General features: G+C 55.2%; 1 protein-coding gene across 2 annotated transcripts in view; it reads left to right on the top strand.

The window, feature by feature from the left end:
- The window catches only part of MTG1 (mitochondrial ribosome associated GTPase 1), a 1,022,130-nt gene that overhangs the window by 308,432 nt on the left and 686,841 nt on the right, over positions 1 to 26,857 (top strand). The gene's annotated exons all lie outside the window — the stretch shown is intronic.

Consider the following 26,857-nt stretch of genomic DNA (forward strand, 5'->3'; position numbering starts at 1 on the left):
AGCACAGGGGGAGAGAGCAGGAGATGAGGGAGAGTGCAGGAGATGAGGGAGAAAGCAGGAGATGATTTAGAAAGCAGGAGATGAGGGAGAAAGCAGGAAATGAGGGAGAAAGCAGGAGGTGATGAAGAAAGCAGGAAATGAGGGAGAAAGCAGGAGGTGATGAAGAAAGCAGGAGGTGAGGGAGAAAGTAGGAGGTGAGGGAGAAAGCAGGAGGTGAGGGAGAAAGCAGGAGGTGAGGGAGAAAGCAGGAGGTGAGGGAGAAAGCAGGAGGTGAGGGAGAAAGCAGGAGGTGAGGGAGAGAGCAGGAGGTGAGGGAGAGAGCAGGAGGTGAGGGAGAGAGCAGGAGGTGAGGGAGAGCACAGGGGGAGAGTGCAGGAGATGAGGGAGAGTGCAGGAGATGAGGGAGAGTGCAGGAGGTGAGGGAGAGAGCAGGAGGTGAGGGAGAGAGCAGGAGGTGAGGTAGAGCGGAAGATGAGGGAGAGAGCAGGAGGTGAAGGAGAGCAGGAGATGGAGAGAGAGCATGGGGGAGAAAGGAGGTGAGGGAGAGGACGGGGGAGAGAGCAGGAGGTGGAGGGTGAAAGCAGGAGGTGAGGTAGAAAAGGGAGGAGAGAGCAGGAGGTGGGGGGAGAGAGCAGGAGATGAGGGAGAGCACGGGGGAGAGAGCAGGAGGCAAGAGAGCACGAGGGAGAGAGCAGGAGTTGAGGGCGAGCACGGGGGAGAGAGCAGGAGGTGAGGGAGAGCATGGGGGGAGAGCAGGAGGTGAGGGAGAGCACGGGAGAGAGAGGAGATGAGGTAGAGCACGGGGGAGAGAGCAGGAGATAAGGAAGAGAGCAGGAGGTGTGGGAGAGTAGAAGTTGAGGGAGGGAGTAGAAGGTGAGGGAGAGAGTAGGAGGTGAGTTAGAGCAGGAGGTGAGGGAGAGCACGGGGGGAGAAAGCAGGAGGTGAGGGAGAACACGGAGGGAGATAGCAGGAGGTGAGGGAGAGCACGGGGGAGAGAGAGCAGTAGGTTAATGATAGCATGGGAAGAGATCACAGGAGGGAGAGAGCTCAGGGTCAGAGAGCAGGAGATGAGGTAGAGAGCAGGAGAAGAAAAAGAGCAGGAGAAGAGAGAGAGCACAGAGGGAGAGAGCAGGAGGTGAGGGAGAAAGCAGGAAATGGAGAGAGCATGGGGAGCAAGGAGGTGAGGGAGAGCATGGGGGAGAGAGCAGGAGGTGAGGGAGAGGAAGGGGGAGAGAGCAGGAGGTGAGGTAGAGCACGGGGGTAAGAAAGCAGGAGGTGAAAGAGCACGGAGGGGAGAGCAGGAGGTGAGGGAGAGAATGGAGGGAGAAAGCAGGAGGTGAGGGAGAGCAAGGGGGGAGAGATCTGGAGGTGAGGGAGTGCACGGGGGGAGAGAGCAGGAGGTGAGGAAGAGCACAGCGTAGAGAGCAGGAGGTGAGGGAGAGCATGGGGAGAGAACGCAGGAGGGGAGAGAGCAGGAGGTGAGGGAAAGCACGGGGGGAGAGAGCAGAAGGTGGGGGAGAGAAAGCAGGAGGTGAGGGAGAGAATAGGGGAAGAAAGCAGGAGGTGAGGAAGAGCTCAGGGGGAGAAAGCAGGAGGTGAGGAAGAGCACAGGGGGAGAGAGCAGGAGGTGAGGGATAGTACAGGGAAAAGAAAGCAGGAGGTGAGGGACAGCACAGGGGAGAGATTGCAGGAGGTAAGGGAGTATGGGGGTAGAGAGCAGGAGGTGAGGAAGAGCATGGGGTAGAGAGCAGGAGGTGAGGAAGAGCATGGGGTAGAGAGCAGGAGATAAGGTAGAGCTCGGGGGAGAATGGAGGTGACAATATGGGGGACAGCAGGTGGTGAGGGAAAAATGGGTGAGAGCAGAAGAGGTAGTGCATGGAGGAGAGAAAGCAGGAGGTGAGGGAGCACAGGTGGGAAGAGAGCAGGAGGTGAGGGAGAGCGTGGAGGAAAGAAAGCAAGAGGTGAGGGAGAATATAAGGGGAGAAAGCAGGCGGGGAAAGCAGGAGGTGAGGGATACCACATTGGAGAAAGCAGGAGGTGAAAGCAGGAGGAGAGGGAGAGCACGGGGGAGAAAGCAGGAGGTGAGGGAGAGCACAGGGCGAGAGAGCAGGAGGTGAGGGAGAGCACGGGGGGAGAAGGCAGGAGGCAAGCGAGAGCACGGGGGGAGAGGAGGAGGTGGTAAGGGAGAGCATGGAGTGTAGAGCAGGAAGTGAGGGAGAGCACGGGGTAGAGAGCAAGAGTTGAGGGAGAGAACAGGCGGAGAGAGCAGAAGGTGACGGACAGCACGGGGGAGAGAGCAGGAGGAGAGGGATAGCACGGGGGAAAGAGCGCAGGAGGTGAGGGAGAGTACGGGGGAATATAGCAGGAGGTGAGGGAGAGCACGGGGTAGAGAGCAGGAGGTGAGGGAGAGCACGGGGGAGAGAGGAGGTAAGGGAGAGCATTGGGAGAGATCACAGGAGGAGAGAGAGCACGGGCAGAGAGCAGGAGATAAGGTAGAACACAAGGGAGAAAGAGCAGGAGGTGAGGGAGAGCACGGGGGAAGAAAGCAGGAGGTGAAAGAGAACACGAGGAGAGAGCAGGAGGTGAGGAAGAGCACCCAGAAGAGAAAGCAGGAGGTAAGGGTAAACACGGGGGGAGAAAGTAGGAGGTGAGGGAGAACACGGGGAGAAAGAGCAGGAGGTGAGGGAGAGCACGGAGAAGAGAAAGCAGGAGGTAAGGGAGAGCACGGAGAAGAGAAAGCATCAGGTGAGGGAGAACACGGGGGGGGGGAGCAGGAGGTTTAGGAGAGTAAGGAGGAGAGAGCAGGAGGCAAGGGAGAGCACGGGGGAGAGAGCAAGAGGTTAAGGATAGCATGGAGAGACAGCGCAGGAGAGGAGAGAACACGGGAACAGAGAGTAGGAGATGAGGTAGAACACAGGGGGGAGAAAGAGCAGGAGGTGAGGGAGAGAGCAGGAGATGGAGAGAGCACGGCGAAGCAAGGAGGTCAGGGAGAGCATGGGGGGAGAGCAGGAGGTGAGGGAGAGGAAGTGGGAGAGAGCAGGAGGTGAGGTAGAGCACGGGGGTAAGAGAGCAGGAGGTGAGGGAGAGCACAGAGGGGAGAGCAGGAGGTGAGGGAGAGAATGGGGGGAGAAAGCAAGAGGTGAGGGAGAGCACAGGGGGAGAGAGCAGAAGATGAGGGAGGAAGCAGGAGATGATTTAGAAGCAGAAGATGAGGGAGAAAGCAGGAGATGAGGGAGAGAGCAGGAAGTGAGGGAGAGAGCAGTTGGTGAGGTAGAGCAGGAGGTGAGAGCAGGAGGTGCGGTAGAACGGAAGATGAGGGAGAGAGCAGGAGATGGAGAGAGAGCACGGGGGAGAAAGAAGGTGAGGGAGAGGACGGGGGAGAGAGCAGAAGGTGAGGTAGAGCACGGGGGTAAGAAAGCAGGAGGAGAGGGAGAGCATGGAGGGGAGAGCAGGAGGTGACGGAGAGAATAGGGGGAGAGAGCAGAAGGTGAAGGAGAGCGCGGGGGAAAGAGCAGAAAGTGAAAGATAGAACGGGGGAGAGGGCAGGACATGAGGGAGAGCAGGAGATGGAGAGAGAGCACGGGGGAGAAAGGAGGTGACTGAGAGCATGGGGGAGAAAGGAGGTGAGGGAGAGGACGGAAGAGAGAGCAGTAGGTGAGGGAGAGCAGGAGGTGAGGGAGAGCAGAAGATGGAGAGAGAGCATGGGGGAGAAAAAAGGTGAGGAAGAGGATGGGGGAGAGAGCAGGAGGGGAGGTAGAGCATGGAGGAGAGAAAGCAGGAGGTGAGGGAGAGCACGGGTGGGAAGAGAGCAAAGTGAGGGAGAGCATGGAACGAGAGAAAGCAGGAGGTGAGGAAGAACATGGTAGGAGAAAGCAGGCGGTAAAAGCAAGAGGAGAGGGAGAGCACAGGGGAGAAAGCAGGAGGAGAGAGAGAGCACGGGGGAGAAAGCAGGAGGTGAAGGAGAGCACAGAGGGAGAAAGCAGGAGGTGAGGGAGAGCACAGGGGAAGAGAGCAGGAGGTGAGGGAAAGCACAGGGGAGAGAGCAGGAGGTAGGGGGTGAAAGCAGGAGGTGAGGGAGAGCATGGGGGAGAGAGGGCAGGAGGTGATGAAGAGCACGGGGGGAGAGAGCAGGAGATGAGGGAGAGCACTGGGGGAGAGAACAGGAGATGAGGGAAAGCACTGGGGGAGAGAGCAGGAGATGAGGGAAAGCACTGGGGGAGAGAGCAGGAGGCAAGAGAGCACGAGGGAGAGAGCAGGAGTTGAGGGAGAGCACGGGGGAGAGAGCAGAAGGTGAAGGAGAGCATGGGGGAGAGAAGGAGGTGAGGGAGAGCACGGGGGAGAGCAGGAGATGAGGGAGAAAGCAGGAGATGAGGGAGAAAGCAGGAGATGAGGGAGAAAGCAGGAGATGAGGGAGAAAGTAGGAGGTGAGGGAGAAAGTAGGAGGTGAGGGAGAAAGTAGGAGTTGAGGGAGAAAGTAGGAGGTGAGGGAGAAAGCAGGAGGTGAGAGAGAGCAGGAGGTGAGGGAGAGAGCAGGTGGTGAGGTAGAGCGGAAGATGAGGGAGAGAGCAGGAGGTGAAGGAGAGCTCGGGGGTAAGAAAGCAGGAGGTGAGGGAGAGCACGGAGGGGAGAGCAGGAGGTGAGGGAGAGCATGGGTGGGAAGAGAGCAAGAGGTGAGGGAGAGCATGGAGGAGAGAAAGCAGGGGGTGAGGGAGAACATAGGGGGAGAAAGCAGGCGGTGATAGCAGGAGGAGAGGGAGAGCACAGGGGAGAAAGCAGAAGGTTAAGGAGAGCACGGGGTGAGAGCAGGAGGTGAGAGCACGGGGGAAAGAAAGGAGGTGAGGGAGAGAGCATGAGGTGAGGGAGAGAGCAGGAGATGAGGAAGAGAGCAGGAGATGAGGGAGAGCACAGGGGGAGAGAGCAGAAGGTGAGGGAGAAAGCAGGAGGTGAGCGAGAGAACAGGAGGTGAGGGAGAACGCAGGAGGTGAGGAAGAGAGGAGGAGGTGAGGGAGAGAGCAGGAGATAGCATGGGGGAGCAAGGAAGTGAGGGAGAGCATGGGGGAGAGAGCAGGAGCTGAGGCAGAGGACGGGGGTAAGAAAGCAGGAGGTGAGGGAGAGCACGGAGGGGATAGCAGGAGGTGAGGGAGAGCACAGGGGGAGAGAGCAGGAGATGGGGGAGAGAGCAGGAGATGAGGGAGAGTGCAGGAGATGAGTGAGAAAGCAGGAGATGAGGGAGAAAGCAGGAGGTGATGAAGAAAGCAGGAGGTGAGGGAGAAAGTAGGAGGTGAGGGAGAGAGCAGAAGGTGAGGGAGAGAGCAGGAGGTGAGGGAGAGAGCAGGAGGTGAGGGAGAGAGCAGGAGGTGAGGGAGAGAGCAGGAGATGAGGGAGAGAGCAGGTGGTGAGGTAGAGCGGAAGATGAGGGAGAGAGCAGGAGGTGAAGGAGAGCAGGAGATGGAGAGAGAGCATGGGGGAGAAAGGAGGTGAGGGAGAGGACGGGGGAGAGAGCAGAAGGTGAGGTAGAGCTCGGGGGTAAGAAAGCAGGAGGTGAGGGAGAGCACGGAGGGGAGAGCAGGAGGTGAGGGAGAGAATAGGGGGAGAGAGCAAAAGGTGAAGGAGAGCATGAAGAGACAGCAAGAGATAAGATAGAGCACGGGGGAGAAAGCAGGAGATGAGGTAGAGAGCAGGTGGTAAGGAAGAGCAAAAGATGGAGAGAGCAGGTGGTGAGAGAGCACGGGGGAGAAAGAGCAGGAGATGAGGGAGAGCAGGAGATGGAGAGAGAGCACGGGGGAGAAAGGAGGTGAGGGAGCGGATGGGGGAGTGAGCAGGAGGTGAGGTAGAGCACAGAGGAGAGAAAGCAGGAGGTGAGGGAGAGCATGGGTGGGAAGAGAGCAGGAGTTGAGGGAGAACATAGGGGGAGAAAGCAGGCGGTGAAAGCAGGAGGAGAGGGAGAGCACAGGGGAGAAAGCAGGAGGTGAAAGCAGGAGGAAAGGGAGAGCATGGGGGAGAAAGCAGGAGGTGAAGAAGAGCACAGAGGGAGAAAGCAGGAGGTGAAGGAGAGCACAGGGGGAGAGAGCAGGAGATGAGGGAGAGTGCAGGAGATGAGGGAGAAAGCAGGAGATGATTTAGAAAGCAGGAGATGAGGGAGAAAGCAGGAAATGGGGGAGAAAGTAGGAGGTGAGGGAGAAAGTAGGAGGTGAGGGAGAAAGTAGGAGGTGAGGGAGAGAGCAGGAGGTGAGGGAGAGAGCAGGAGGTGAGGGAGAGAGCAGGAGGTGAGGGAGAGAGCAGGAGGTGAGGTAGAGCGGAAGATGAGGGAGAGAGCAGGAGGTGAAGGAGAGCAGGAGATGGAGAGAGAGCATGGAGGAGAAAGGAGGTGAGGGAGAGGACGGGGGAGAGAGCAGGAGGTGGAGGGTGAAAGCAGGAGGTGAGGTAGAAAAGGGAGGAGAGAGCAGGAGGTGGGGGGAGAGAGCAGGAGATGAGGGAGAGCACGGGGGGAGAGAGCAGGAGACAAGAGAGCACGAGGGAGAGAGCATGAGTTGAGGGAGAGCACGGGGGAGAGAGCAGGAGGTGAGGGAGAGCATGGGGGGAGAGCAGGAGATGAGGGAGAGCACGGGAGAGAGAGAAGGAGGTGAGGGAGAGCATGGGGAAAGAGCACAGGAGATGAGGTAGAGCATGGGGGAGAGAGCAGGAGATAAGGAAGAGAGCAGGAGGTGTGGGAGAGAGTAGAAGGTGAGGGAGAGAGTAGAAGGTGAGGGAGAGAGTAGGAGGTGAGTTAAAGCAGGAGGTGAGGGAGAGCACGGGGGGAGAAAGCAGGAGGTGAGGGAGAGCACGGAGAAGAGATTATCAGGTGAGGGAGAACACGGGGGGGAAAGAGAGCAGGAGGTTAGGAGAGTACAGAGGAGAGAGCAGGAGGCAAGGGAGAGCACGGGGGAGAGAGCAGTAGGTTAATGATAGCATGGGAAGAGATCGCAGGAGGGAGAGAACACAGGGTCAGAGAGCAGGAGAAGAGAAAGAGAGCAGGAGAAGAGAGAGAGCACAGGGGGAGAGAGCAGGAGGTGAGGGAGAAAGCAGGAAATGGAGAGAGCATGGGGAGCAAGGAGGTGAGGGAGAGCATGGGGGAGAGAGCAGGAGGTGAGGGAGAGGAAGGGGGAGAGAGCAGAAGGTGAGGGAGAGAATGGAGGGAGAAAGCAGGAGGTGAGGGAGAGCAAGGGGGGAGAGATCTGGAGGTGAGGGAGAGCACGGGGGGAGAGAGCAGGAGGTGAGGGAGAGCACAGGGTAGAGAGCAGGAGGTGAGGGAGAGCATGGGGAGAGAACGCAGGAGGGGAGAGAGCAGGAGGTGAGGGAAAGCACGGGGGGAGAGAGCAGAAGGTGGGGGGGAGAAAGCAAGAGGTGAGGGAGAGAATAGGTGAAGAAAGCAGGAGGTGAGGAAAAGCACAGGGGGAGAAAGCAGGAGGTGAGGAAGAGCACAGGGGGAGAAAGCAGGAGGTGAAGGGGAGCATGGGGGGAGCGAGCATGAGGTGAGGGAGTATGGGGTAGAGAGCAGGAGATAAGGTAGAGCACGGGGGAGAAAGGAAGTGACAATATGGGGGAGAGCAGGTGGTGAGGGAAAAATGGGTGAGAGCAGGAGAAGAGGTAGTGCACGGAGGAGAGAAAGCAGGAGGTGAGGGAGAGCATGGGTGGGAAGAGAGCAGGAGGTGAGGGAGAACATAGGGGGAGAAAGCAGGCGGTGAAAGCAGGAGGAGAGGGAGAGCACAGGGGAGAAAGCAGGAGGTGAAAGCAGGAGGAAAGGGAGAGCATGGGGGAGAAAGCAGGAGGTGAAGAAGAGCACAGAGGGAGAAAGCAGGAGGTGAAGGAGAGCACAGGGGGAGAGAGCAGGAGATGAGGGAGAGTGCAGGAGATGAGGGAGAAAGCAGGAGGTGAAGGAGAGCAGGAGATGGAGAGAGAGCATGGAGGAGAAAGGAGGTGAGGGAGAGGACGGGGGAGAGAGCAGGAGGTGGAGGGTGAAAGCAGGAGGTGAGGTAGAAAAGGGAGGAGAGAGCAGGAGGTGGGGGGAGAGAGCAGGAGATGAGGGAGAGCACGGGGGAGAGAGCAGGAGACAAGAGAGCACGAGGGAGAGAGCAGGAGTTGAGGGAGAGCACGGGGGAGAGAGCAGGAGGTGAGGGAGAGCATGGGGGAGAGCAGGAGATGAGGGAGAGCACGGGAGAGAGAGAAGGAGGTGAGGGAGAGCATGGGGAAAGAGCACAGGAGATGAGGTAGAGCATGGGGGAGAGAGCAGGAGATAAGGAAGAGAGCAGGAGGTGTGGGAGAGAGTAGAAGGTGAGGGAGAGAGTAGAAGGTGAGGGAGAGAGTAGGAGGTGAGTTAAAGCAGGAGGTGAGGGAGAGCACGGGGGGAGAAAGCAGGAGGTGAGGGAGAGCACGGAGAAGAGATTATCAGGTGAGGGAGAACACGGGGGGAAAGAGAGCAGGAGTTTAGGAGAGTACGGAGGAGAGAGCAGGAGGCAAGGGAGAGCACGGGGGAGAGAGCAGTAGGTTAATGATAGCATGGGAAGAGATCGCAGGAGGGAGAGCACACAGGGTCAGAGAGCAGGAGAAGAGAAAGAGAGCAGGAGAAGAGAGAGAGCACAGGGGGAGAGAGCAGGAGGTGAGGGAGAAAGCAGGAAATGGAGAGAGCATGGGGAGCAAGGAGGTGAGGGAGAGCATGGGGGAGAGAGCAGGAGGTGAGGGAGAGGAAGGGGGAGAGAGCAGAAGGTGAGGGAGAGAATGGAGGGAGAAAGCAGGAGGTGAGGGAGAGCAAGGGGGGAGAGATCTGGAGGTGAGGGAGAGCACGGGGGGAGAGAGCAGGAGGTGAGGGAGAGCACAGGGTAGAGAGCAGGAGGTGAGGGAGAGCATGGGGAGAGAACGCAGGAGGGGAGAGAGCAGGAGGTGAGGGAAAGCACGGGGGGAGAGAGCAGAAGGTGGGGGGGAGAAAGCAAGAGGTGAGGGAGAGAATAGGGGAAGAAAGCAGGAGGTGAGGAAAAGCACAGGGGGAGAAAGCAGGAGGTGAGGAAGAGCACAGGGGGAGAAAGCAGGAGGTGAAGGGGAGCATGGGGGGAGCGAGCATGAGGTGAGGGAGTATGGGGTAAAGAGCAGGAGATAAGGTAGAGCACGGGGGAGAAAGGAAGTGACAATATGGGGGAGAGCAGGTGGTGAGGGAAAAATGGATGAGAGCAGGAGAAGAGGTAGTGCACGGAGGAGAGAAAGCAGGAGGTGAGGGAGAGCATGGGTGGGAAGAGAGCAGGAGGTGAGGGAGAACATAGGGGGAGAAAGCAGGCGGTGAAAGCAGGAGGAGAGGGAGAGCACAGGGGAGAAAGCAGGAGGTGAAAGCAGGAGGAAAGGGAGAGCATGGGGGAGAAAGCAGGAGGTGAAGAAGAGCACAGAGGGAGAAAGCAGGAGGTGAAGGAGAGCACAGGGGGAGAGAGCAGGAGATGAGGGAGAAAGCAGGAGATGATTTAGAAAGCAGGAGATGAGGGGGAAAGCAGGAAATGAGGGAGAAAGCAGGAGGTGATGAAGAAAGCAGGAGGTGAGGGAGAAAGTAGGAGGTGAGGGAGAAAGTAGGAGGTGAGGGAGAGAGCAGGAGGTGAGGGAGAGAGCAGGAGGTGAGGGAGAGAGCAGGAGGTGAGGGAGAGAGCAGGAGGTGAGGGAGAGAGCAGGAGGTGAGGTAGAGCGGAAGATGAGGGAGAGAGCAGGAGGTGAAGGAGAGCAGGAGATGGAGAGAGAGCATGGAGGAGAAAGGAGGTGAGGGAGAGGACGGGGGAGAGAGCAGGAGGTGGAGGGTGAAAGCAGGAGGTGAGGTAGAAAAGGGAGGAGAGAGCAGGAGGTGGGGGGAGAGAGCAGGAGTTGAGGGAGAGCACGGGGGAGAGAGCAGGAGGTGAGGGAGAGCATGGGGGGAGAGCAGGAGATGAGGGAGAGCACGGGAGAGAGAGAAGGAGGTGAGGGAGAGCATGGGGAAAGAGCACAGGAGATGAGGTAGAGCATGGGGGAGAGAGCAGGAGATAAGGAAGAGAGCAGGAGGTGTGGGAGAGAGTAGAAGGTGAGGGAGAGAGTAGAAGGTGAGGGAGAGAGTAGGAGGTGAGTTAAAGCAGGAGGTGAGGGAGTATGGGGTAGAGAGCAGGAGATAAGGTAGAGCACGGGGGAGAAAGGAAGTGACAATATGGGGGAGAGCAGGTGGTGAGGGAAAAATGGGTGAGAGCAGGAGAAGAGGTAGTACACGGAGGAGAGAAAGCAGGAGGTGAGGGAGAGCACAGGTGGGAAGAGAGCAGTAGGTGAGGGAGAGCGTGGAGGAGAAAAAGCAGGAGGTTAGGGAGAATATAAGGGGAGAAAGCAGGCGGTGAAAGCAGGAGGAGAGGGAGAGCATGGGGGAGAAAGCAGGAGGTGAGGGAGAGCACAGGGGGAGAGAGCAGGAGGTGAGGGAGAGCACTGGGGGAGAGGGCAGGAGGCAAGAGAGCACGGGGGGAGAGAGCATGAGATGAGGGAGAGCACGGGGTGAGAGAGCAGGACGTGAGCGAGAGCACGGGGGGAGAGGAGGAGGTGGTGAGGGAGAGCATGGAGTGTAGAGCAGGAAGTGAGGGAGAGCACGGGGTAGAGAGCAAGAGGTGAGGGAGAGAACAGGCGGAGAGAGCAGAAGGTGACGGAAAGCACGGGGGAGAGAGCAGGAGGAGAGGGATAGCACGGGGGAAAGAGCGCAGGAGGTGAGGGAAAGTACGGGGGAAGAGAGGAATAGGTGAGGGAGAGCACGGGGTAGAGAGCAGGAGGTGAGGGAGAGCACGGGGGAGAGAGGAGGTGAGGGGGAGCATGTGGAGAGATCACAGGAGGAGAGAGAGCACGGGCAGAGAGCAGGAGATAAGGTAGAACACAAGGGAGAAAGAGCAGGAGGTGAGGGAGAGCACCGGGGAAGAAAGCAGGAGGTGAAAGAGAACACGAGGAGAGAGCAGGAGGTGAGGAAGAGCACCCAGAAGAGAAAGCAGGAGGTAAGGGTAAACACGGGGGGAGAAAGTAGGAGGTGAGGGAGAACACTGGGAGAAAGAGCAGGAGGTGAGGGAGAGCACGGAGAAGAGAAAGCAGGAGGTAAGGGAGAGCACGGAGAAGAGAAAGCATCAGGTGAGGGAGAACACGGGGGGGAGAGCAGGAGGTTAGGAAGAGTACGGAGGAGAGAGCAGGAGGCAAGGGAGAGCACGGGGGAGAGAGCAAGAGGTTAGGGATAGCATGGAGAGACAGCGCAGGAGAGGTTAGAACACGGGGACAGAGAGTAGGAGATGAGGTAGAGCACGGGGGGGAGAAAGAGCAGGAGGTGAGGGAGAAAGCAGGAGATGGAGAGAGCACGGCGAAGCAAGGAGGTCAGGGAGAGCATGGGTGGAGAGCAGGAGGTGAGGGAGAGGAAGTGGGAGAGAGCAGGAGGTGAGGTAGAGCACGGGGGTAAGAAAGCAGGAGGTGAGGGAGAGCACAGAGGGGAGAGCAGGAGGTGAGGGAGAGAATGGGTGGAGAAAGCAAGAGGTGAGGGAGAGCACAGGGGGAGAGAGCAGGAGATGAGGGAGGAAGCAGGAGATGATATAGAAAGCAGGAGATGAGGGAGAAAGCAGGAGATGAGGGAGAAAGCAGGAGATGAGGGAGAAAGCAGGAGGTGAGGGAGAGAGCAGTTGGTGAGGTAGAGCAGGAGGTGAGAGCAGGAGGTGAGGTAGAACGGAAGATGAGGGAGAGAGCAGGAGATGGAGAGAGAGCACAGGGGAGAAAGGAGGTGAGGGAGAGAACGGGGGAGAGAGCAGAAGGTGAGGTAGAGCACAGGGGGAAAGAGCAGAAAGTGAAAGATAGAACGGGGAAGAGAGCAGGAGATGAGGAAGAGCACGGGTGGGAAGAGAGCAGGAAGTGAGGGAGAGCATAGAGGAGAGAAAGCAGGAGGTGAAGAAGAACATGGTAGGAGAAAGCAGGCAGTGAAAGCAGGAGGAGAGGGAGAGCACAGGGGAGAAAGCAGGAGGAGAGGGAGAGCACGGGGGAGAAAGCAGGAGGTGAAGGAGAGCACAGAGGGAGAAAGGAGGAGGTGAGGGAGAGCACAGGGAGAGAGAGCAGGAGGTGAGTGAAAGCACAGGGGAGAGAGTAGGAGGTAGGGGGGTGAAAGCAGGAGGTGAGGGAGAGCATGGGGGGGAGAGGGCAGGAGGTGATGGAGAGCACGGGGGGAGAGAGCAGGAGATGAGGGAGAGCACTGGGGGAGAGAACAGGAGATGAGGGAAAGCACTGGGGGAGAGAGCAGGAGATGAGGTAAAGCACTGGAGGAGAGAGCAGGAGGCAAGAGAGCACGAGGGAGAGAGCAGGAGTTTAGGGAGAGCACGGGGGGAGAGAACAGGAGGTGAAGGAGAGCATGGGGGAGAGCAGGAGGTGAGGGAGAGCACGGGGGAGAGCAGGAGATGAGGGAGAGAGCAGGAGGTGAGGGAGAGAATAGGAGGTGAGGGAAAGAATAGGAGGTGAGGGAGAGAGCAGGGGGTGAGGGAGTGAGCAGGAGGTGAGGGATAGAGTAGGAGGTGAGTTAGAGCAGGAGGTGAGGGAGAGCACGGGGGGAGAAAGGAGGTGAGGGAGAACACGGGGGGGGAGAGCAGAAGGTAAGGGAGAGCACGGAGGGGAGAGAGCAGGAGGTGAGGAAGAGCATGGGAGAGAGAGCAGGAGGTAAGGGAGAGCATGGGGGGAGAAAGGAGGAGGGGAGGGAGTGGATGGGGAGAGAGCAGGAGGTGAGGGAGAGGACGTGGAGAGAGCAGGAGGTGAGGTAGAGCACAGGGGAACGAAAGCAGGAAGTGAGTGAGGGCACGGATGGAGAGAGCAGGAGGTGAGGGAGAACATGGGGGGAGAAAGCAGGAGGTGAGGAAGAGCACGGTGGAGAAAGAAGGAAGGTGAGGGAGAGCACGGGGGAGAAAGCAGGAGGTGATGGACCGCACGGAGGAGAGAAAGCAGGAGGTGAGGGAGAACATGGGGGAGAGAGCTCAGTAAGTGAGGGAGAGCACGGGGGAGAGAGCAGGAGGTTAGGGAGAGCACGGGGAGAGAGCAGGAGGCAAGGGAGAGCACGGGGAGAGAGCAAGAGGTTAAGGATAGCATGAGGAGAGAGCGAAGGAGGTGAGCGAACACGAGGAGAGAGCAGGAAAGGAGGTAGAGCATGGGGGAGAGAGCAGGAGATGAGGGAGAGAGCAGGAGATGAGGGAGAGCAGGAGGTGAGGGAGAGAGCAGGAGGTGAGGTAGAGCAGGAGATGAGGGAGAGAGCAGGAGGTGAGAGAAAGCAGGAGATGAGGGAGAGGATGAGGAAGGGAGCAGGAGGTGAGGGAGAGCACTGAGGGGAGAGCAGGTAAGGGAGAGAATGGGGGGAGAAAGCAGGAGGTAAGGGAGAGCACGAGGGAAAGAGCAGGAGGTGAGGGATAGCACGGAGGAGAGAGCACAGAAGGTGAGCAAGAGCACGGGGGAGAGAGCACAGAAGGTGAGGAAGAGCACGGGGGAGAGAGCAGGAGGTGAGGCAGAGCACGGGGTAGAGAGCAGGAGGTCGGAGAGCATGGGGAGAGAGCGCAGGAGGTGAGGTAGAGCACGGAGGAATGAAAGCAGTAGGTGAGGGAGAGTACGGGGAGAGAGCACGGGGGAAGAGAGCAGGAGGTGAGCGAGAGCACGGGGGAAGAGAGCAAGTGGTGAGGGAGAGCACAGAGTGGAGAGCAGAAGTTGAGTGAGAATGGGAAGGAGAAAGAAGGAGGTGAGGGAGAGCTTTGGGGAGAGAGCAAGAAGGTAGGGAGAGAACGGGGAGAGAGCAGAAGGTGAGGGAGAGCATGGAGAGAGAGCACTGGGTGAGAGAGCAGGAGATCATGTGGAGCACGGAGGCAGAGAGCAAGAGATGAGGCAGAGAGCAGGAGATGAAGGCGAGAGCAGGAGGTGAGGGAGAGAGCAGGAGGTGAGGGAGCAGGAGGTGAGGTAGAGCTGGAGATGAGGGAGAGAGCAGTGGATGGCGAGAAAGCACGGTGGAGAAAGGAGGTGAGAGAGAGCATGGTGGGATTGAGCAGGAGGTGAGGAAGATGACTGGGAGAGAGCAGGAGGTGAGATAGAGCACGGGGGGAAGAAAGCAGAAGGGGAGGGAGAACACGTGGGGAGGAAGCAGGAGGTGCGGGAGAGCACGGGGGAGAAAGCAGGAGGTAAGGTAGAGCATGGGGGAAAGAAAGCAGGAGGTGAGGGAGAGCACGGGGGGAGAAAGCAGGAGGTGAGGGAGAGGACGGGGGGAGAAAGCAGGAGGTGACTGAGAGCACAAGGGGGAGAAAGCAGGAGGTGAGGGAGAGCACGGGGGGGGGGGAAAGGAGCTAAAGGAGAGCACGGAGGGAGCGAGCAGGAGGTGCGGGAGAGCATGGGGAAGAGAGCAAGAGGTAAGGGAGAGCGCAGGAGGGGAGAGAGAGCAGGAGATGACGTAGAGCACAGAGGAGAGAGCAGGAGATGAGGGAGAGAGCAGAAGGTGATGGAGAGAGCAGAAGGTGATGGAGAGAGCAGAAGGTGATGGAGAAAGCAGGAGGTGAGGGAGAGAGCAGGAGGTGAGGGAGAGAGCAGGAGGTGAGGTAGAGCAGGAGATGAGGGAGAGAGCAATGGATAGAGAAAGAGCATGGGGGAGAAAGGAGGTGAGGGAGAGCATGGGGGGATTGAGCAGGAGGTAAGAGAGATGACGGGGAGAGAGCAGAAGGTGAGGTAGAGCACGGGGAGAAGAAAGCAGGAGGGGAGAGAGAGCATGGGTGGGGAGAGAGCAGGAAGTGAGGGAGAGCAGGGGGGAGAAAGCAGGAGGTGAGGGAGAGCACGGGGGGAGAAAGCAGGAGGTAAGGGAGAGCACGGGGTGAGAGAGCAGGAGGTGGGGGGGAGAAAGCAGGAGGTGAGGAAGAGCACGGGGGAGAGAGCAGGAGGTGAGGGAGAGCACGGGGGGAGAAAGCAGGAGGTGAGGGAGAGGACGGGGGGAGAAAGCAGGAGGTGACTGAGAGCACAAGGGGGAGAAAGCAGGAGGTGAGGGAGAGCACGGGGGGGGGGAAAGGAGCTAAAGGAGAGCACGGAGGGAGCGAGCAGGAGGTGCGGGAGAGCATGGGGAAGAGAGCAAGAGGTAAGGGAGAGCGCAGGAGGGGAGAGAGAGCAGGAGATGACGTAGAGCACAGAGGAGAGAGCAGGAGATGAGGGAGAGAGCAGAAGGTGAAGGAGAGAGCAGAAGGTGATGGAGAGAGCAGAAGGTGATGGAGAGAGCAGAAGGTGATGGAGAAAGCAGGAGGTGAGGGAGAGAGCAGGAGGTGAGGTAGAGCAGGAGATGAGGGAGAGAGCAATGGATAGAGAAAGAGCATGGGGGAGAAAGGAGGTGAGGGAGAGCATGGGGGGATTGAGCAGGAGGTAAGAGAGATGACGGGGAGAGAGCAGAAGGTGAGGTAGAGCACGGGGAGAAGAAAGCAGGAGGGGAGGGAGAGCATGGGTGGGGAGAGAGCAGGAAGTGAGGGAGAGCAGGGGGGAGAAAGCAGGAGGTGAGGGAGAGCACGGGGGGAGAAAGCAGGAGGTAAGGGAGAGCACGGGTGAGAGAGCAGGAGGTGGGGGGGAGAAAGCAGGAGGTGAGGAAGGGCACGGGGGAGAGAGCAGGAGGTGAGGGAGAGCACTGGGGGAGAGAGCAGGAGGTGAGGGAGCACGGGGGAGAGAGCAGGAGGTGAGGGAGAGCACGAGGGGAGAGAGCAGGAAGTGAGCGAGAGCACGGGGGAGAGGAGGAGGTGAGGGAGAGCATGGAGTGGAGAGCAGGAGGTGAGGGAGAGCACAGGGTAGAGAGCAAGAGGTGAGGGAGAGAACAGGGGGAGAGAGCAGAAGGTGAGGGAGAGCACGAGGGGAGAGAGCAGGAAGTGAGCGAGAGCACGGGGGAGAGGAGGAGGTGAGGGAGAGCATGGAGTGGAGAGCAGGAGGTGAGGGAGAGCACAGGGTAGAGAGCAAGAGGTGAGGGAGAGAACAGGGGGAGAGAGCAGAAGGTGAGGGAGAGCATGTGGGAGAGAGTAGGAGGTGAGGGATAGCACGGGGGAAAGAGCGCAGGAGGTGAGGAAGAGCACGGGGGAAGAGAGGAGGAGGTGAGGGAGAGCACGGGGGTAGAAAGCAGGAAGTGAGGGAGAGCACGGTGGAGAGAGAAGGAGGTGAGGGAGAGCATGGGGGGAGAGCGCAGAAGGGAAGAGAGCACGGGGAGAGAGCAGGAGATGAGGGAGAGAGCAGGAGATGAGGAAGAGCACGGGCGAAGACAGCAGGCGAGGGAGAGCGCTGAAGGAGAGAGCAGGAGATCAAGGACTACACGGGGGGAGAGGGCTGGGGGAAAGAGGGAGCACAGGGCAAAGAGAGATAACAAAGGGAGAGAGAGCACTGTAGAAGAGAGCATGTGGAAGAGTCGACGGGGATAGCGGGGGGAGGAAAAGTGGGGGGAAGCGGGTAGATAGAGTGGGGGGAGAGAGCACAGGGCACAAGAGAGAGTCTGGGGAAGAGACTGCACAGGGGCAGATTATAGTGCACAGGGGAGGAGAAACAGCACATGGGTGGGGAGAAACAGCCCACAAGGGAGGATTATAGTTACAGTGCTGGCCAAAAGTATTGGCACCCCTGCAATTCTGTCAGATAATACTCAGTTTCTTCTTGAAAATGATTGCAATCACAAATTCTTTGGTATTATTATCTTCATTTATTTTGCTTGCAATGAAAAAACACAAAAGAGAATGAAACAAAAATCAAATCATTCCTCATTTCACACAAAACTCCAAAAATGGGCCAGACAAAAGTATTGACACCCTTAGCCTAATACTTGGTTGCACAACCTTTAGCCAAAATAACTGCGAACAACCGCTTCCGGTAACCATCAATGAGTTTCTTACAATGCTCTGCTGGAATTTTAGACCATTATTCTTTGGCAAACTGCTCCAGGTCCATGAGATTTGAAGGGTGCCTTCTCCAAACTGCCATTTTGAGATCTCTTCACAGGTGTTTTATGGGATTCAGGTCTGGACTCATTGCTGGCCACTTTAGTAGTCTCCAGTACTTTCTCTCAAACCATTTTCTAGTGCTTTTTGAAGTGTGTTTTGTGTCATTGTCCTGCTGGAAGACCCATGACCTCTGAGGGAGACCCAGCTTTCTCACACTGGGCCCTACATTATGCTGCAAAATTTGTTGGTAGTCTTCAGACTTCATTATGTCATGCACACGGTCAAGCAGTCCAGTGCCAGAGGCAGCAAGGCAACCCCAAAACATGAGGGAATTTCCGCCATGTTTGACTGTTGGGACAGTGTTCTTTTCTTTGAATGCCTCTTTTTTTTCCTGTAAACTCTATGTTGATGGCTTTTCCCAAAAAGCTCTACTTTTCTCTCATCTGACCATTGTGAGACTGTGACCGGGGTTATCTATGACGGCCGGTATGTCTCGCCCCGGTTGTGCTCACTCCATGATAGAAAGCAACTCCACTCCAGGGTTAATGCTGTTTCCCTACAGGCTGAACGAAGGGTTAAAAGGAAACAGGAACAAGGGCGGGGGTGCCGGGTGTGAGGGAGTGAACACAACTCCCTGAGTTCTCTGCCGGAGAGGCACATGTGTACTGTTGTGGACTTTTGTTTGGATAATAAACCGTGTGCTGTGACCCTTGGTGCCTGGATCCCGTGTCTTCTGCTGCGCAGCCGACCACGCTACCTCACATATGGTGGAGAATCGGCAGGCATGCCAGCCCGATGAGGTGTAGCTTCCATTTCTGGTGACCCGGTAGCACATGTCCTGGATTCAAGCGGCTATACTACAGCCCAAACCCGGCGACGCCATGGAGGAAATACTAAAGCAGCAGCAACAGATCAATGCACACCTGCTCCGGTCGTTGGATCATCAGCAGCAATCTTTGAAAGTGCAGGAACAAAGGCACCAAGAACAGATGGTTCTCCTGGCCAAGTCGATCCGTGCCGGACCGGCAGCAACAACCCCGGGACCGGGTGACGACGGCAGCGTCCGGAAAGTGGTGAGACAAGCGTTGCAAAAGATGACCCCGGGGGATGATGTGGAAGCGTTCCTGGCGGTGTTTGAGCGGGTGGCTGAGCGGGAAAAGCTGCCGACCCCCCAGTGGGCTGAGGTATTGTCGCCCTATCTGACGGGGGAGCCCCAAAAAGCGTACCTGGACCTCTGTACCGAGGACGCCATAGAATATGCGACTTTGAAAGCCGAAATACTTGCTCGGTTGGGGGTGAATACCTATGTACGGGCTCAGCGGGTAAATCAGTGGTTCTATGAGGAAGCCAAACCCGTACGCTCCCAGGCCTATGACTTGTTGCATCTCGTGAAAAAGTGGTTGCAGCCTGACGCTCTGAGCCCGGCGCAAATGGTGGAAAGGGTAGTAGTTGATCGTTTTGTGCGCACTTTACCCGTCACCATTCAACGGTGGGTAGGACAGGGCGACCCGAGTACCCTGGACCAATTAGTGTCCCTGGTAGAGCGGCATGTGGCTACGCAGGACTTGATACGGGACACTGAGACTTTGCGTACCGCCCGTCGGTCCGGCCCCTCCAAGCCTAGGGCCAAGGACCCACCGCTGACACCGGTGCGGGAGTCCGCTACCGTCCCGTCTAAGGCCGCGCCCGACGTCCCTGAGGTCCGGAAGGTTCTGTACCCTAAACGACAACTCGTCAAGGGGGTTTCCTTCCCTATTAGATGATGGCGGTGCCAGCGGGTGGGACATATGGAAGCCCAGTGTCCACTCACCACGGAGCCCATGGATTGTGGGGTTACCCGGCGGGGTTCAATGTATGCTCAGGTGGTGTGTACCGCTGACCTGGTCTCCCCAGAGACTGAGCCCCACTTGTGCCAAATACAGGTGAATGGATGTCCGGTTACAGGCTTGTTGGATTCCGGAAGCTTAGTGACCCTTGTGCGATCAACCCTAAGGGCTAAAGTAAAGGCCACAGGACGTACCGTGGGGGTGGTCTGCATACATGGGGACCGCCGAGACTATCCCACGGGGATTGTCACCATCACAGCACCTTGCGGTCAGGTGCAACATGAGGTGGGACTTATTAACACTCTTCCCTATGACGTGATCCTAGGAAGGGATCTGCCCTATTTTTGGACTTTATGGAAGGGGCCTCCTAAGTCCCCTCAGATATTGGTCAGTCCGGGACCTGAGCCCTACAATCCTGAATCCGGGACGCCTGCCGTAGGGGTCCCCATGATAGGGACAGAATGTGAACCCGATAGGTCGCCCCTAGAGGTATTGGCAGGAGAGGCTGAGACGGTCGAGCCCATCCCGGAGTTGGAGGAGTCCCCGGATACGTTTGGGACAGCCCAACTCCAGGACCCTACATTAATACATGCCCGGAGTCGGGTGACAGTAGTTGATGGGGTGGCACAGCTGCCCGGTGCCCAGGTAAGTTACCCCCATTTCGCTCTTAAGCAGGATTTACTCTACCGGGTAGATGAAATACGGGGCGTGGGGGTAGAGCAGTTGGTGGTGCCCCAGCCGTATCGCCGGCGGGTCCTCGACTTGGCTCATAAACACCTGATGAGTGGCCACCTAGGGGTCAAGAAAACGCAGGAGCGAATATTGCAAAGGTTCTATTGGCCCGGGGTCTTTGGGGAGGTAAAACGGTTCTGCGAAACCTGCCCGGAGTGTCAGCTTACCGCACCCCTGACCCACTTTCGCAGTCCGTTGGTACCGTTACCCATTATAGAAGTCCCTTTTGAACGGATAGGGATGGATCTGGTGGGGCCCCTCGTAAAGTCTGCTCGAGGGCACCAACACATCCTAGTAATCGTTGACTATGCTACCCGGTATCCAGAGGCGATACCTCTCAGACATACTGCGGCGAAGCTTATAGCTCGGGAGTTGTTTGCTGTGTTCTGCCGGGTGGGGTTGCCCAAGGAGATCCTTACGGATCAGGGGACCCCATTCATGTCTAAAGTGACCAAAGAGCTATGCCGGCTACTCCAGATCAAGCAGTTGCGTACGTCTGTGTATCATCCTCAGACGGATGGTTTAGTAGAACGATTCAATAAAACCCTGAAAACCATGCTCAAAAGGGTGATTTCCAAAGACGGGAAAGACTGGGATATGATGCTTCCCTATTTGATGTTTGCCATACGAGAGGTGCCACAGGCATCCACGGGGTTTTCGCCTTTTGAATTGTTATACGGGCGACATCCCCGGGGATTGTTGGACCTGGCAAAGGAAACATGGGAGCAAGAGCCCACCCCCCATAAAAGTGTGATTGAACACATTTTAGGAATGCAGAACCGCATAAGCGCGGTCATGCCAATTGTGAAGGAGCATTTACAGGAGGCTCAGGCCGCGCAAAGCGGCCGCTACAATAGACAAGCCACCGTGCGGACCTTTAAACCCGGGGATCGGGTGTTGGTTTTAATCCCCACGGCGGAGAGTAAATTCCTGGCTCAGTGGCAAGGCCCCTACGAGATAAAGGAAAGAAGCGGGGTGGTCAACTATAAGGTATTGCAGCCCGGTAGGCGGAAACCTGAACAAATATACCATGTCAACCTATTAAAACCTTGGCAGGAACGGGAAAGCCTGATGGTTGTCTTTTCCCCATCTCCCTCCTCTTCGGGTCGTTCACATCCGGCTCCAGCGACCTCCGGAGAGGACGAACCGGAAGTAAGGATTGGAGAAGCCCTCACCAAGCAACAGAGGCGAGAGGCCAGACTGCTGGTTCAGCAGAACCCTGATGTCTTCTCCGAGCTGCCTGGTAGGACCAGTCTGATACGACATGACATTGTCACCGAGCCTCACCTGAAGGTACGCCTGAAGTCATACCGGGTGCCGGAGGCTCGAAGACAAGCCATATCAGAGGAAGTGAAGACAATGCTACGCCTAGGGGTCATCGAAAAATCCCGGAGTGAATGGGCTAGTCCCATTGTCCTAATACCAAAACCCGATGGCTCCTTAAGGTTCTGCAATGACTTTAGGAGATTGAACGAAATATCCAAGTTCGGTCTCTACCCCATGCCCCGGGTGGATGAGCTGATTGATAGGCTGGGACAGGCGCGATATTTCACCACGCTCGACCTGACTAAGGGGTACTGGCAGGTGCCACTGACGGAGTCCGCCAAGGAGAAAACCGCTTTTGTTACGCCGGAGGGTCTCTTCCACTATGTTGTCTTGCCTTTTGGGTTACACGGCGCGCCGGCCACGTTCCAGAGGTTGATGGACTTGGTGCTGGAACCCCACCAGGCGTATGCATCAGCGTACCTTGATGACATCATTATTTACAGCTCTGAGTGGCAGACCCACTTGGAACAGGTACAAGCGGTGGTGAACGCGCTCCGAACAGCCGGATTGACAGCCAATCCCAAGAAATGTGCGTTGGGGCTCACGGAAGCCCGCTACTTGGGCTACGTAATCGGCCAAGGAGTGATTAAGCCCCAAATTAACAAGGTTGAGGCGATCCAGAAGTGGCCTAGACCCCTGACCACGAAGCAGGTTAGGGCCTTCCTGGGTATCGTGGGGTACTACAGGAGGTTTGTAAAAAATTTTGCAGGACTATCAGCCCCCTTGACGGACCTTCTCAAAGGCAAGAAGTCCGTCATGGTGCGCTGGACTCCGCAGGCCGAGGACTCCTTCCGGGCCCTGAAGGGGGTCCTGTTCGGACAGCCCGTTCTGGTAAACCCTGATTTCCGGAAGGAGTTCATAGTACAGACTGACGCCTCGGAGGTCGGCCTGGGGGCAGTGCTGTCTCAGGTGGTTCAGGGGGAGGAACACCCCGTCACCTTCTTAAGTAGGAAGCTCACCCCTCCCGAGCGGAATTATAGCGTAGTGGAGAAGGAGTGCCTGGCGATCAAGTGGGCCTTGGAGTCCCTACGCTATTACCTGCTGGGACGGCAGTTTCGCTTGGTGACGGATCACTCTCCACTGGTCTGGATGAGGTCCGCCAAGGAACGGAATGCCCGGGTTACCCGGTGGTTCCTTTCTCTGCAGAACTTCCGGTTTACGGTTGAACACCGGGCCGGTAGGTTGCTGGGCAATGCCGATGCCTTGTCCCGCGGCCCGTGTTTGATGGCGGGAGTTCAACCCCGCACGCTTGAACTGAGGGGGGGGGGGGTATGTGAGACTGTGACCGGGGTTATCTATGACGGCCGGTATGTCTCGCCCCGGTTGTGCTCACTCCATGATAGAAAGCAACTCCACTCCAGGGTTAATGCTGTTTCCCTACAGGCTGAACGAAGGGTTAAAAGGAAACAGGAACAAGGGCGGGGGTGCCGGGTGTGAGGGAGTGATCACAACTCCCTGAGTTCTCTGCCGGAGAGGCACATGTGTACTGTTGTGGACTTTTGTTTGGATAATAAACCGTGTGCTGTGACCCTTGGTGCCTGGATCCCGTGTCTTCTGCTGCGCAGCCGACCACGCTACCTCACACCAGAGAACATTCTTCCAAAACGTTTTAGGCTTTCTCAGGTAAGTTTTGGCAAACTCCAGCCTGGCTTTTTTATGTCTTGGGGTAAGAAGTGGGGTCTTCCTGAGTATCCTACTATACAGTCCCTTTTCATTCAGATACCGACGGATAGTACGGGTTGACACTGTTGTACCCTCGGACTGCAGGGCAGCTTGAACTTGTTTGGATGTTAGTCGAGGTTCTTTATCCACCATCCGCACAATCTTGCGTTGAAATCTCTCGTCAATTTTTCTTTTCCTTCCACATCTAGGGAGGTTAACCACAGTGCCATGGGCTTTAAACTTCTTGATGACACTGCGCACCGTAGACACAGGAACTTTCAGGTCTTTGGAGATGGACTTGTAGCCTTGAGATTGCTCATGCTTCCTCACAATTTGGATTCTCAAGTCCTCAGACAGTTCTTTGGTCTTCTTTCTTTTCTCCATGCTCAATGTGGTGCACACAAGGACACAGGACAGAGGTTGAGTCAACTTTAATCCATGTCAACTGGCTGCAAGTGTGATTTAGTTATTGCCAACACCTGTTAGGTGCCACAGGTAAGTTACAGGTGCTGTTATTTACACAAATTAGAGAAGCATCACATGATTTTTCAAACAGTGCCAATACTTTTGTCTACCCCCTTTTTTATGTTTGGTGTGGAATTATATACAATTTGGCTTTATGACAATTTTTTTTTTTTCATTGAAGACAAATTAAATGAAGATAATACCAAAGAATTTGTGATTGCAATAATTTTCAAGAAGAAACAGAGTATTATCTGACAGAATTGCAGGGGTGTCAATACTTTTGGCTAGCACTGTATGGAAATTGTATTATATATACAGTATCTACATACATAATTGCCAGTTGTGTCTGTCTCCCTATTCTGGCATGCACCGCAGTATGTCAGTTGCGCAGGCACAGTTCGAACTGCGCTTGTGCAAGTGACATCCACGTTACCGGTCTTCCCACACACGCTATAGACATATACACTGAACACAGACACACATGTCTTCACCTACACACACCTGTATACTCACCTGTCCCCAGTGACGCGGTCACCGACAGTGAAGTCCCCAGCGCTGCTCCTGCTTCCAGCTCTTCAGTGCAGTGAATATTCAGTGAGTATAAGGACTGTCTGTCAGGAGTGGTAGGCAGCAGAGCCGAAGACAGCATCGCTGGATACAGGTAAATATAGAAACAATTTTTACTTAAAACACCAGTGTTTTCTCCGGGGGGAGGGGGGGTTGAGAGAGAGACAGAGAGAATACATACACACACACACACACACACACACACATACACAGTCGACATGTACACACAGCGTACAGCCATATACACACACGTATACAGACGACACGTACACACAGCATACAGCCATATACACACAGTATACAGATATATACACACACACACACGTAGACACAGGGTACATCCGTATCCATACACCTGTACACAGCGTACAGCCATATACACCCACATATACACAGTGTATGGCAGGCGAGGGAGAGCGCTGGAGGAGAGAGCAGGAGATCAGGGACTACACGGGAGGAGAGGGCTGGGGGAAAGAGGGAGCACAGGGCAAAGAGAGATAGCAGAGGGAGGGAGAGCACTGTAGAAGAGAGCATGTGGAAGAGTTGACGGGGATAGCGGGGGGAGGAAAAGTGGGGGGAAGCGGGTAGATAGAGTGGGGGGAGAGAGCACAGGGCACAAGAGAGAGTCTGGGGAAGAGACTGCACAGGGGCAGATTATAGTGCACAGGGGAGGAGAAACAGCACATAGGTGGGGAGAAACAGCCCACAAGGGAGGATTATAGTTACAGTGCTGGCCAAAAGTATTGGCACCCCTGCAATTCTGTCAGATAATACTCAGTTTCTTCTTGAAAATGATTGCAATCACAAATTCTTTGGTATTATTATCTTCATCTATTTTGCTTGCAATGAAAAAACACAACAGAGAATGAAACAAAAATCAAATCATTCCATATTTCACACAAAACTCCAAAAATGGGCCAGACAAAAGTATTGGCACCCTTAGCCTAATACTTGGTTGCACAACCTTTAGCCAAAATAACTGCGAACAACCGCTTCCGGTAACCATCAATGAGTTTCTTACAATGCTCTGCTGGAATTTTAGACCATTCTTCTTTGGCACATATACACAGACATGCACACAGTGTACAGCCATATAGACACACGAACACACAGTGTACAGTCATATACACACACATGTACACAGCATACAGCCATATACACACACACACATGTAGACACAGGGTACAGCCCTATCCATACACCTGTACACAGAGCGCACAGCCATATAGACACGCACACACAGCGTACAGCCATATACACACACACACACATGTACACAGATGACACGTACACACTGTACAGCCATATACACACACATGTACACAGACAACATGTACACACAGCGTACAGCCATATGCATGCACACATGTACACAGACAACATGTACACACAGCGTACAGTTATATACACACGTACACACAGCGTACAGCCGTATACACACACATGTACACACAGCATACAGCCATACACACATACACATACACTGACGATACGCACACACAACGTACAGCCATATAAACACACACACGTACACAGACGATACGCACACACAGCGTACAGCCATATATATACACACACACACACACGTACACTGATGACACGTACACACAGCTTACAGCTATATACACACATGTACACAGACAACACGTACACACAGCACAGCTCAAGAAACAATACCAGATAGCAATATACAGCACACAACAAGGAAGAGACAGTGCACAAGGGTGGAAGATGTCAAATAATGCAACACATACAATACACAAATGCGGAACGATGACATACAACATATATGTTGGAAAGTGCAAACAGTGTGACACATGCCCAGTGTTCATTTCTCCACACTCCCGATGCGATATATACTAGCTGTAGTAGTACCCATGAGGTCATCTCGGGTCACTCCAGTGGATATCACACAGTACTGTGTGAGCCTCCAGTCACTGCTCTCCAAGCCACTGTTCTTCATTGACTGACTGTGACAGCGAGTATGGGATCGTCAGGGGATCCCCAGATTGGATTGCGCCGGACCCGGATTAGGGATTTAGCAGAAAAATAAATTGGTGAATGAGGGTGTCTTAGGTCTTTATTTCTTTACTATTTTTTTTTATGTCTTTTGGGTTCTCTTTTGGGGAACATCATGGTGGGACCTCACTATTAATTACGACGGACAGTTTTTGTGAAAAAAATTAAAAGTAGTGTTTGTCCATTTAAAAATGTATTTTTCTTTGCTCACTTACTGGATTAATAATGGGAGGTATCTATTAGACGCCCACCCATTATTCGTACCAGAGCTTGATGTTAGCTGACAATTCACAGCTGACATCAAGCTTATTTATTACCTTGTTTGCCACCGCACCAGGGCAACTGGAAGAGCCAATGCGAAACACCAGGATTGGCACCCACAGCTGTCTGCTTTACCTTGACTGGTGATCCAATTTGGGGGAGCACCTCACATTCTTTGTTTTCAATTATTTATTTAATTTTAAAATAACAGCATGGCGTGAGCGCTGTTTTGGATCACCAGCCTAGGTAGAGCTGCCTGCTGCGTTCAGCAGACTGCAGCTGTCTGCTTCACCTTAGCTGACTACTAAAAATAGGGGGGACCCTACGTGTTTTTTTGGGGGGAAAATATTTAATTTGGTGCTAAAAACAAGGCTAAACACCATTTAGGTGCCACATCAAAGACAGGGTACAAGCTTTCTATGTGCAGGGGTATAGGACATTATATACAGATCCTCAATGAACTTCTGGAGTGAGTTTAATGCACTGAAAGTAAAGGGGACTAATAATATTGCATGCCCCACTTTTCATTTATTTTTTTAAAAAAGTTTAAAATAAGCAATAAATTTCATTCAGCTTCACAATTGTGTCCCACAACTTGTTGATTCTTCACCATAACAATAAAATTTTTATCTTTATGTTTGAAGCCTGAAATGTGGGAAAAGGTTGAAAATTTCAAGGGGACAAATACTTTCGCAAGGCACTGTATATTTCACATCTCCCTATCTTTCTACCTATCCCTCTATTTATATTTCTTACTTTTGACTGCATGTAATTGAAACATGTGAAAAACAGTCCATGTACCGTGGGTTTTTCTCGCACCCAATGACTTGTATTGATGAGGTACGGAGCCACTCGCAGCATGCAAACATTTTCAGAGGAAAAACTAGCAGATGTGCTCTGCTCTATTGCTTTACATTGATGCGAGTGCAATGCAATGTTTTCTCGTATTGCACTCACACATTTTATATGCAGATGTGATGTGATTAAACCCTAAGCGTACATGCCCACGACCAGCACCCGCTGCGTTCTGGATGTGGCGGGTCCTGACTTGCAGGGCTGCGA

Source organism: Anomaloglossus baeobatrachus, chromosome 5, assembly GCF_048569485.1.
Source record: "Anomaloglossus baeobatrachus isolate aAnoBae1 chromosome 5, aAnoBae1.hap1, whole genome shotgun sequence".
In the NCBI taxonomy this organism is placed as follows: domain Eukaryota; kingdom Metazoa; phylum Chordata; class Amphibia; order Anura; family Aromobatidae; genus Anomaloglossus; species Anomaloglossus baeobatrachus.